We start from the raw sequence: 12,668 nt of genomic DNA, 5'->3' as shown, positions 1-12,668 counted from the left end.
GTCTCAAGGCATTGCATTCTTTCATTGGTCCCTTTCCTTAACAGACAGCCAGGACTTGTCAGGCTAATGAGGAGCATCGAGTTCAAGAGATCATGCTAGATTCCAGTTGAATGAACCTAATTATTTGGAGAAACAACATATTTGATTTCATAACAAACAAATATGTCTTTAACCACTAAATAAAAACTCATTTATTTTTCTATTTTAGTCTATAATAAGAGCAGATATTTCACACTATTGCATAGGGGGAGAGTGGGGCACAACGCTTTTTGTCTCAGTTTGACTGAGTAAATCCATGTAAAGTTTTTATTTTTTCCTCACATTAATTTCACACATGTCTTTTACAATGTGTACAGTGTATGCTTTGTTCTTTATTTACCCAAAAAGAATGGAAGTGAAATGTGACAACATGGTGGGGTACATTGTAACATGCACATTGTAACATGCTTAACAGCTTAAAATGTTATCTGATCAAATAAAATAAAATATATAAGACAAAATAAAATAAAAGAATATACCATTATTAACTTTTTTTATACAAAATAATATAATTTAATAATAAAAAAAAACTAATTTTTGAGATTGACACAATGTAAAACACAGCTACAGCATAGTTCAAAACATAATAATAATTAACAATTTCTGAACATTGACTCTCATTATTCACCTCTTTCTCATGGTTTCTCAAAAGAATTCATAAAAGTTAAGGTGAATTATATCACTAACATCATAGAATAGCATAGTTCTAATAACAGTGTTACCATGTTTTGCATTACTCCTATAGTAATGTGATGGATTATTAATTATCAAATTATTAAATATGACGTGTTTCTGGTGAGTTTATAATGCAATACATTTCTCAGAATGTAACAGTTGTAATTATATTATGAGCTCACGACTTTATTGCGTTTTGAGAAAATCATTACATTATGAACATTTTATTACAACAATGTGCCGTTTTTACATTATGTACAGTTATTACATTATGAGTTGCTACACTATCTCAACTGTTAAATAAGGATTTGTAGATTAAAATAATAGCAGATTTGTCTCATTGTATTTAAACTCTAAACACTGAGATGAAAAATTTACTTCAGTAAGAAATTTACTTTTATATGGTTAAATAAATGTTCAATGATATCTTCCAAAGATTTTAGATTTTTGCTAATTTTTCTCTACAGTGTTGATGGAAACTTTTAAAACATGTGTGTTACAACTATAGCCCCATGATATGTTGTTCCCCGCTCACCCCTCGAACATTCTTGGTGTTCTTATTCTCTGTGACAATGACTTGTTTTCGATGTAGCAGTGGTCTTGAAGATTGCATTGGGGTCCTGCAGAGTCAGACACTGAGAGAGGTGAGGAGAGTCCATAGTGCAAAACAGATCAATAGCATGTACACAGATCAATGAAAACACAGAATTCAATTATTTTTTCCTCACTGGATTTTGATAAAACACAATTCTGAGATTGAATGCGAGGGTGAACACCCTAATATGCATGGTTACCTTGCATGGCTGATTATGGTCATGTAAAATGTCTCAAATTTTATTTAATAAAATGTTTGATGTTTTTGCACAAGGAAGGTAAATACTGTAGGCTATATAAAATTATATATATTTTCAATATCTCTTTGCTTTTAGACAGCCGTGTAATGAAATGAGAAGAGAATGCTATACATGTGCTAGATTTATGCTTTTTTTTCTCCTGAGACAAAGTACCTAATCTCAGATATGTCTGGTCAAAAGAGATCTCAAAAGTGTCACAAACTGTTCTCAGAAATCTTAAAGAATTCAGCAAGTCTGAGATTTATTTTTTCCCAACAAATTATTCCTATATTCTTAGATAATGATGTTGTTTCTAATTATATTTAGTCACTAAAAAATAATCAGAGCCAAAACATGACATTTAAATATCAACTAATTTTTTTCCCTACAAGTTTTGAATGTAGGCTTTCATTTGCACCTCAGTTGTGTTACATGTAGCCTGAAAAATATTGAACAAAAATGATATCCATTTTCCCCTATTTTTCTTATCAGTATCTGAACACATATTTAAATAAGCTGAAATCGGCCACCTTGCAAACTACTCTATTTTATAAACAAACAGGCACTGGTAGAATTTTAAATGAGGGGAGTTCCAGTTTCTGTGGAGTTTTCAGTGAAGTTCTGTGGGCCACATAATCTCACATGCATGAACAATAACATTTTTCTCACTCAGTAAACTAAATATTTGCGCTCAATATTTAGAAATCAACTAAAAAGTATTGTATAGTGATATTATTATACATTCTTTTCCCATTTAAACTGAATATAGTATAGGGCATTTCAACCTTCAAATTAAGGAGGTAAAAAAGTTCCAACAGCCTTGATAATTTTTTTAAATAATACATGACTTTCATGACATTGGTGTATGTACCTGAGAATTCTATTATTAAAAGACAGTTCGTATTGCCTGTTATTATCATCTTCTTCATCTTGGAGGTTGCAGACCCTTTAATCCATCATCAGTTTATGGGACTCAATTAGCTCCACAAGAGCTCACTGATTAACAAACAAGAGGAATCACATGAGCAGCGACTGTGGCGTACAGCGATCATTCCTTTGATTAACATTAATGGCCACCTAATGGCCACAGATTTGTCAAATACAAGATGCCATGCCAGTACTTTTTTTTTAAGACACTGATGCATGCTTTTGGTTGTTTACTTGTATGGTTGTTTATGTGTTTTCTGTGCACATTCTGTATGCTTATGTGATATTGGCCTTGATTAAATATATGTGATCATTATGTAAACACTGGCTACTCATCAGCATTTAAAAAAGAGTTTTCTTCTTATCAGCTACTCGAGCTGCCAACACAGAGCCCAAGTTTCACTTGAAGCACAGAGAAGAAGGCATGGAAGAAAGATAAAGAAGGAAAATAGAGATGAGACATTTGTTTTCTTATTAGTTTATCCTCATTTGTCGTTTTGTGGCACTTCTTAGTTGCGTGATGTCAAGCTCTGACTCTGTCTGTGCCCACATACTTTAAAAGCCATATAGCGCCAGCTATAATCATCTCTGTCTTCTATTTTTTCTCTCTCTCTCTCTTTCTCCCTCCCTCTCTTTCTCTGACCATGCATAGACAAATACTCAGTCTCATGCTAAAATAGCACTCCATTAAGAATTCATTGTTTTAAAACCATTAAAGTTTGGAGCCAAACTGATTCTTGTTACCCTGGCAATACTCTGTTTAGAGATTTGACCCAATTTTGCACTATAGCTTTGATTTTACTTCTCTTTCCCTAGCAGTAGTTTGATTATGTGTCTTTTCAATAAATGTTAATGTAGCTGCAGCTAAAATTACAGATTTTTACAAAGGGCGCTGACACAGGAATACAAATATTTCACCACCAAATGTCACTAAATAAATTAACTCGCCAATCTCCATGTCTGTTACAAGCATGACTCATATAATTGTGCCATCAGTTCATTAGCCTACGTCATGTTTGGTACAAGTTTATTATTTTCCCAGTGGTGCTGGCATGAATAATTTAAAATTCCATGGGTGCTGTGCAAGACATTTGGCATACTGGAATCATTGCTAGATCTGTGCCTAATTTAATAGAGTGATATAATTGATTTAGAAGTTTGTTTTTGGTCAGTGCCCTCAGGGAGGTTGCTGATTGGCTAGATGGCTTTCATAGCGATACATCAGGTCCAAAATCCTGTGTAAGGAAGCGTGACTCATTCTTCAGAGGTGGCAAAGGGAACAAACAAAACTGATGACACAAACAGCTGAGAAAGGGCCAACAGAACAAGAGCAGGTGCGTGTGTCTTTGTTATTTGTACATTCACAAAAGATGTACACAAATTGGGGACATAATGAGTAATGAGGACATATGAGTACCTGGACCCCCCCCCCCCCACACACACACACACACACACACACACACACACACACACACACACGCGCACATGCACACAAATATTATCCACATAAACCCTCTGGCACAGTCTACTGCTCTTGAATTTATTCAAAGAACATCATAGGTGTTCCCTCAGAGCCTAGAAATGATTTTCCTACCCATAAATGACACATGACACATCTCCCCCCAGTTCCCCTTCTAATAGAAGACGATTACTTGACCCAGGGTCCTCGTAGCTGAAAAGGATGTTTGTTCTGAGTCATTGCCAATCTCATAATCCAGAGATGTGTGGATGGCTGAGCAGGACTCGTGTTGAAAGGGAGTTTGCCATTAGGAGCCCATAACAACACAGAAAACAATACTGAACATGAAGCACTCTGAATGATACTCCAAGCCAACACAGCGTGTTTATTCATTCATTTCATCTCTTCATTCTTGAGAATGGGCCACAAACTGAGCAGTGGATTTCGCAGGCAGGCACATAGCACACAGTGTTTTGACCTTGGACTAGAAATTGTGTAAAAACATGGAATGAAATAAATACCCACTGTGGTGTAATGATATTTAGTTATCTTCTGTGGGGTGAAATGATGAGAGAGATCACAGAACAAGAATGTTTTTCAAATGTTTCAAAATAATGAATGTTACATAAATCTTATTGATAAACGTTCATTTGTGTCAATATTTTGCCATATTGCTCCAACCACGATTGAAAAAATCAATCATAGGTCTGTGTACAGTAGATGAACTTTACAGACCAAGTGCAAAACTGTTATTTACAGACTTCTACTCTTCCACAAGATTAGTCTCTGCAATATCCAGGGAGGGAGTCTGAATCATTATGTAATCCTGTCACGTATTTATGAACGCAATGATGGTTTCGAGCAGCACTGGGAGTTTGTGTATGTGTGTGACTAGAATGTCATAGCTCAATGCCATAGCAACACACCCTCCACCAGGAGAAATGTTTAACTGAGTCCAATAATGTGACTAAAATATTCTTTCTCCAAGGAAATATTTTATTTCTAATTGTATCCGTTCTTATACGCTTGCATGATCACTGCCATGCAGAACAGTAGCATGGACTGACCAACTTTTTGAAAGTGCAAATGTATGTAAAGCACAATGTTACATACAGTAGCACACATCGCAATTTTGAAAGCACTCATTAAAATATTGTTGTATACCTCAAAGGATTTTGATCCTGTTTGTGGGCCCCTTGCTGCAATCAGTTTTGCAGGAGCTCATTTATTCTTTAGAGCAGCAAAACAGCATGATGAGGACATTAATTAATGTGCTGTAGGCAGATTGGCCCCTGACAGCTCAGTTTATTACAACACCAATGTGATTACTGTTATTATTTTTAGTAGTGGTAAAAGTAGCTTGGTCTAAGCATACAAAAAAATTTTTTTAGGTGTGATCTTTTTTCCCCAACCCACATAATGTAGAGGTCTAAAAATAATTTTACCAAGCCATGTATTGCAATGCAAAGTCAAAATGCTGAATATGTTAACCTAAAACAAATGACGGTACAGTAGTCGCATGCCCAAAGCACTTATCCATAGATAAATTGAGGGCACTTGGCAGTGAGCATTGCAGGAGACCTTCCTCTGGAGCATCCTCACACTGAAACATCACAAACACATTTAAAAGCTTAAATAATAGAGAGAGTTGAGGAAAGGTACTGGTGGCTCTTTCTCCATCTTTCAGGCCTTCTTAATAAAGAGCCGTTCTACAAACACTTGAATGCAAACTTCATAAAATATGACAAATTCTGTTGTAAAGCAGCGCCACAGAGGACAACAGTGTCATTATTCAGCTCGTTTGATTCAGTTCAATTCAATACATGTATAAACTGTGTTTATTTCAGCTAAAAGCATCGGACAATCGTGTTGCTATTCAGCTTGAATGAGTTAAATGTTGATTTAATTCAGTTTAGTCAATTATAAAACAAAGTCAGATCAGCATAGCTGTTGGTGTAACCTAATAAATTTAGGTTGATTCAGTGATATTAAATAAAATTGTTGATTTTAATAAAATCAATTAATTTAGATGTTAATAACTGATCCAGATGTTTTTGTTTGTTTTGTTTTTTAGTTTACAATTGTTTTTTTGTTTTTTTACCTTTGATTTGCTAAACCTCCATCACATTTAATTTGGTTAATCAAATCCTAGGGCCATATTCACACAACATTTTAATTTACTAAGAGTTCTCCAAAATAACAGTAAAAGTTATTAGGTAGGCTACGTATTTCCTCTTAAAAAACCTATTCACAAAGCTGCTGAGACCAACTTTTAACAGAGAGGAACAGAGAGAAATCTTAAGCTAAGGGTGGGGTTTCTCTTAAATCGGCAAGTTGGGAGCTACTTTTAGCCTTAAAGGTATAGCGGAGGATCTTTCCTAATTTTAGAAAGGGTTGCCCTCTCCAATTTTTTTTAAAAATGCACATGCACAACACTCTATTTGCTCCCGAGAGGGAACGCCTACTAGCAGTGATTTTAAATGGATTTCTCCAAATAGCATGACAAACTTTACCTGTCTAGTAGAATCTTCGCGATTGCGGCATCAGTGGGAAGCCCAACCTGTGCTTTTAGCGCACGCCAGCGTGTGAACGGCCTTACGTAAACATATCACCAGAATGATTGACACTTAGGTGGACCAATAGTATAGGCTACCCACCCGGAAAAAGAAAAACCTCCGCTTTACCTTTAAGATGTTTTGTGGATACGGCCCCTAGTCATTTTGTAGGCTATAAGAAACTTGAGACTTGGTAAGGGATTCACAAATTAAGATTGAGTATTTTTCTAATAAATTAAGTGAAGTTTAAACAAAGAAAAGGGAATAAACCACAATGCTTCAGTTGGCTCCTAATTTGGCCATCCTGAGCTCAGTATGGAAGAATGTACTACGCAGTGAAGAGGAATATCAGTATATCAGATGATGCTTACTTTACCACACATTTCCCTCCTAACAAATCAGCTACATGTAGGCACCATTTATGAGTCGCAACACATTTTAAACATAAACTAAACCCTCTGTAAACGAATTCCCCTTTTACGTCGTACCTGTGCCGCTGTCACTGTGCCATGGCATGTTTACACATATAGAAGAGGGATTTATCACAGTTTCGTTTCACCAATGTTACAACCCCACGTCATGTGTTTACAAAAAAAGGCCCACGGCTGCCAGCCCATGCTCTTAAAAGGTAACCATGATAAACAATATTAGGTTTCCCACAGTGTTCGGCCCATGACCAGACCTTTTAAGACTGGAGCACTGGTGCTGTGTTTACTTGGAGGAGAAGGGCAAAGGGAACCACATGGAGAGTGAAAACTACACATCCAAATAGCAACCTGAGATGCAACGCTGCACATCAGGAGAGAGAGAAAAAACCCATGATGGTCTGTGTCTATGTGTGGACACAGCTGTCTCTAGAAGCACAAATACAAGGAGTGTTTGTCCAGCAAACTGTGAGGTGCCATATGGTCATAAGGAGCACTACAGAGCAGAAAAATACCTTCATTTATCTAGTTTGTCTCTTTAGAAAATAAAAATATATATACCAGTTGAATGCTCAGTAACAAAAACTTGTAGTAGCTAACTGAAAACAATTTTTTTCTTGATAAATCGTATGTCCTTAAAAAAAATTTACTTTTGAAGTGGCAGATTTGTACAAAAACAGAATTAAATATTGTAATAATTATCTCTATTCCACAACAAAGGCATCCTTATGGCAAAAATGCCATGTTGGGTGAAAGACACAATGGAATAAAACGAGACATCATACATCAATATCTGCCTCTGTATTTATAAAGGCCCATTTACACAAAAAGCAATTACACTAACAATGACTACAACGATATTAGCATCGACACCAACAAACGTTAATGATCTGTTTATTCTAAGCGCACAGTAATTTTGTTGTGTAGATACAAACTCTAAATGAACAACATTCTGGAGTTTGTTCAAAATGGCATCACACCAGTTTGTTAAATTTTGCTTGAAGTATAATGGGCCTTAACTTTGTCATGTTATAGTACATTGTGTCCAGTTCAAAAAGTCTAGGTTCATTCATGATAGGTTCAACCAATGATAAAGCAACCGAGAGGGATCCTTTAGAACAGTGGTTTTCAACTCCATCTTTATCTAGTTGAGTTCACAGAGCTCTCTCCTGATGAGCCAATCATCTAAATCAAGTGTGTTAAATAAGGGAGACATACAAAAGTGTGACTGGAGTAAAGAACCACTGTTTTAAAAGCTATGGACAAATTGGCACTGACATCTGATCTAGCAAGGACATTGATATTCCAGTCAGTTTCCTCTTCAATCTGCCCAGGCTGGATTCTCTTTATCTCTTTAGGAATTACCATTTATAAATGGCAAGACTGCTGGAAGCATGTTCCCACTGATGAATTTAGTCAATTTAAAAGCAGCAGAAGGGCTGGTGTGTATGCTGTGTAGTGGCCTGAAGTCAGGTAAGAGTATCACCACAGTAACATTTAATTGCCAATCATTGCAAATAATTTCAAACTGTTGAGATAGAGTTTGCTAAAGTGACAGAACAAATACAGGGGTGTGTATTTAACAGAGGCACGAGTAAAACAAAAAGTGTCTAACTAATCATTAATTGCCACAATAATAATCTGCTACAATGTTTATTTTGGTGATTTAATACTTTCAGGCAAATGCATAAATACAAAAACATTTTAATTTAATTAACAACTTAATATTATTCTTCTAATGTAATATTCAGCTAAATAAATTACAATGTTTCTTTGTTCACAGTTGACGGTCATTGATGATTTAGGGTTATTTTAATGCTGATGATTATTTCATTTTATACCACACAGGGCAGTTGAATGCTTGGTTCTGATTGGTTAAAAAACATTCTAAAGTGTGCAATTGTTTTTTAGTAAATGCATGGCTATATGTCACTTTGCCAAATTATTTCAGTTAAAGATCATTATAGCCTATATCAGCAAAATAACTGAAAACTACAAAAGAAACTGACCAAGCAAACAGATATAAAGGCCACACTTTATATATTTGGTGTTTAACTACTTTGTAATTAAATCCAAAAATAAGTACAATGTATTCTGTTGAACCAGGATAAGTTTAGGGACAGGTTTGGTGGTATGGGTAAGTTTAAGGGAGGGTTGAAAGGGAAGGTTGAACATAATAAGTGCATTGTATTAAATTATTAATTTAAATGTTAGTAGACACCTAAAGTGGGGCCAATGTGACTAACAATAGGATAAAAATGACAAACTAGGCTATTTCTGTTTCCCCAACAAATGACCTTTTTTATCTATGAAAAGCACACTTTCTTTCTCCTGCTGTCGTTATGCACGCTGCACGCACACACAAAGTACAAATCTCAGAACTTACAGCTTCTATGAAATAGGACATGCACTCGTATGCAACCCTGTGTTAACGCAGACTACAAATAAAACCCTGGAAAAACAGATTGTTTTAACAGTTGTGTCACTAACATACACTGTATTGCATTTTATTACATCCTATCTCTCCATCTCCAGCACTAGTATTATTTATAGCTTTATATTTCATTGACAATAAACATTCAGGCTTTGTTGGTGCTCCAAGGCATCTTCCAGCAACCTGATTTTTTCCCATCATCCCCCTTTTCTGTTTGACACAAACCAGCAAGCAGCTTACAACTCACAACTCAAACAAACTGCAGACATTTAAAAAGTGTCTTCCTATAAGAACATCCATTTGTTAAAGCACACGGCTGGTGCATTTAAAACTTTCCAAGTTTCAACTTTGCAAAGTAAGCAATTCTTTTTAACCTTACACCGAGTACCTACCACCTCCATAAATCTGTTGCTGAATTTAGAAAAAGGGTATGGGTGGTTCTGGTTCATGCCGCAATTGCCTCTATGCACTTTAATTTGAATCAGAGGCCAACTTGAAAGAAGATTCAGGGTTCAATACATAAGTTAAGCTCAATCAACAGCATTTGCAACAAAATGTTGAGTACCACAAAACATCATTTTAACTCATTTGCTGTTTACGATAAGGTACGTATAATGGGGGGAATGTAAAGTTAAAAGCAGAAATGTAAAGTTACTAAATTAAATGTAGATTAAATTATCTTGTTTGAATTGGCCCTTAAATTTGACTACAGATTTCAGGTCAGTATATCAGCATGAACTAGTCTATAGTTGTCCTGGCCATGAATTGTAAAAAAAGAGTTGAAGGAATGTTCCAATGTTCCATTGAGAATGTTCCAAATTAATAATGTTAATGGGGTACTAATATAAGTCATTATGAAGTATTACCAACACATACAGTTGATATAAACAGCTCATGTCCAAACACAGCTGATGGGAGAGGTGTGATTAATGTCAATTCCTCTGCAAAAAAAAAAAAAAAAACATGGAAGAGTAAAAAAAAAAAAAAAAAGAGAAAAGATTGTGATGGAGAAATATTTGTACTGGTGTCATACAAAGGTCAGGATCTTATTAAGAAGACATTTGTGGTGCTTGCAGGTTTGTTGATGAAGATACAAGAGCAACATGGACCACTGGCTGAAAGACTGAATCACATTAGCCTACTTTTTTATGTGACAATTAAACATAGTTAGTTCTAAAACAAAAGAGTTTGTATTATGACTGACATTAACAATTGCAAGAAAATGCTATTTTTTTAAATGCTTTTTCATAATGGCAATTTCTTTAATTTTTTCTTATTTAAATAAGCACATAAACGTTACAATACAATTAAAACTTAAGAGGATAAGAGCACTTTTATCCCCTATAGAGTATGTTTTCCATTGACCAGACCTTGATCAGTCAGCTCACTTAAATGCAGATTTCTTTTCCCAGGACTGGAACATTTTACGATGTATATCTCCCCCTGGTGGGAATATATGTTATCATATTTTCAGATAGGCTATATATTCAGCAATTGGTCCTGCCATGACAAAGGGACAACTATTACAAAAGGTGCAAACTTAGTTTATGATTTATTTATTTACATTACTTTTCAAATTTGGTTGGGTGGCTAATAACATATTTTTCTGTGGTGTGACAAACTCAGAACACATATACTTAATTTTGACTTTACAGGGACTTGTCATGTCAGATTTAATACCTCAAGTGATCTCACTGGGAAGTGGATGTAAACAAAATGGATAGGGTACTGTGTCACGGCTATTTGCTGTATCAATAATTATTCTTTGCAATGTGAAAGATGAGATTTTGAGAGCTCTGACGGACAAAGACACAAAATGCTATTAAAATGTCTGTCCAACATGAACAGGGTCCTTACATGACAACAAGATGCGTTTAGCAACTTAGCCATTGTTTAAATACACCTAAATAGTGTTTTAGACAGCTAGCTGTAGTCTCGCGCTGAAGTCCCGTGGGAACTCCCGTTGTAGCCGGAAAAGGGTAAATAGAAGCGTGCAGGTGGGAGGAGCGTCGTGTGTGTGAAAAGTGTGAGGCTAGTTCTTCGTCTGTATACTCGGGTTCGAATAAATAAGGACGACCATCAAACTCGAAAGCCTCTTCCATGTGTTCAAAATCTTCTATATTCTCCATAGTTACGTTACAAACCATTTCTTCTTCATTTGTGAGCAACTCCGATCATCACTCTACACACACGCGACGCTCCGGGTCGTTTTTTTTTCTATAGACAGTACTCACAAAGGTATAACGATCAAGATTAACTTACAAATGGCCCGGAGTTCTCCTTTAAGGTCAGCCAACTGAAGCGGCTCAGACGGGGGACCCTCCAGGGCCTGAAGGACCGTGGATAGGTCCCATGCCAGCATAGAAGAGGGCCGAGGGGGGTTCATCCTTCTGGCCCCTTTGAGGAAGCGAACCACAAGGCCACTTAATATCAGATATTCCATGCCATAGCTAACACATTTGTGAATACTTTGAATGAAAAGAATATTTGAAATTTACGTGTGAAAGGGTTAATAGCTGGGCCGAAGAGGCCGGTGCTGGAGACTGGCGAGTCACTTTGATGTCCGTGATGTCCAAAGATGGCGTTCGAGCACGATCAGGTGGTTAGCCATACATCTGCCGATAGCTTGAGCAGTAGCTTGAGCAGTAGCCTTCGTAGCGCGCAGTGCTAAGTCCGTGGCACTGAGCAGGTCTCTAAACGACTCAGGATCCGGGCCAGACTCGTCCATAGCCTGGAGAAGCTTGGCCTGGAATATCTGCAACACCGCCATGGTGTGCAGGGCCGAAGTAGCCTGACCGGAAGCGGTAAAAGCGTGTCCAGGGAGGGCTAAAGTGTTTCGGCAGGGCTTGGATGGGTGAACTGCTCTAGCTCTCCAACCAGCAGCAGTGGGCAGGCAGAGATGAGCGGCGACCGCTTCTTCGTGAGGAAGCCGCTTCTCATATCCCTTTTCCATGGGGCCGTCGACACCGGAGAGCGTTGCGGAAGTAGAATTTGCTGTTTTTTGTGATTTCTTTCATTTTGATTGTAAATAATTCTTTGCTTAAATTGTTTTTGTCTTTTGCCCAAAAACTAGTTTTACTAGCAAAGATGATGACTAAGCAAGTGTAGCTAGCTTTCTATAATGTACACTATTTTAACTATTAAAGTGATAAAAATAATCTTTTTTTTTTTTTTTAAACACTGAAATACAACACATAGCCTATGGTAATGATGCATAATGTGTACATGCCCAACACAAAGAATAAAGAGTAGATTTACTTCCTTTTCTGCACATCAAGGCATCAGTCTTGCAGCTTGAAATCCATGTGCTCCACTATGTTA

This window comes from Phoxinus phoxinus (assembly GCF_949152265.1).
Source record: "Phoxinus phoxinus genome assembly, chromosome: 6".
NCBI classification, from domain to species: Eukaryota; Metazoa; Chordata; class Actinopteri; order Cypriniformes; family Leuciscidae; genus Phoxinus; species Phoxinus phoxinus.
The sequence above is the reverse complement of the archived record's forward strand: the minus strand, read 5'-3'. Positions refer to the sequence as shown.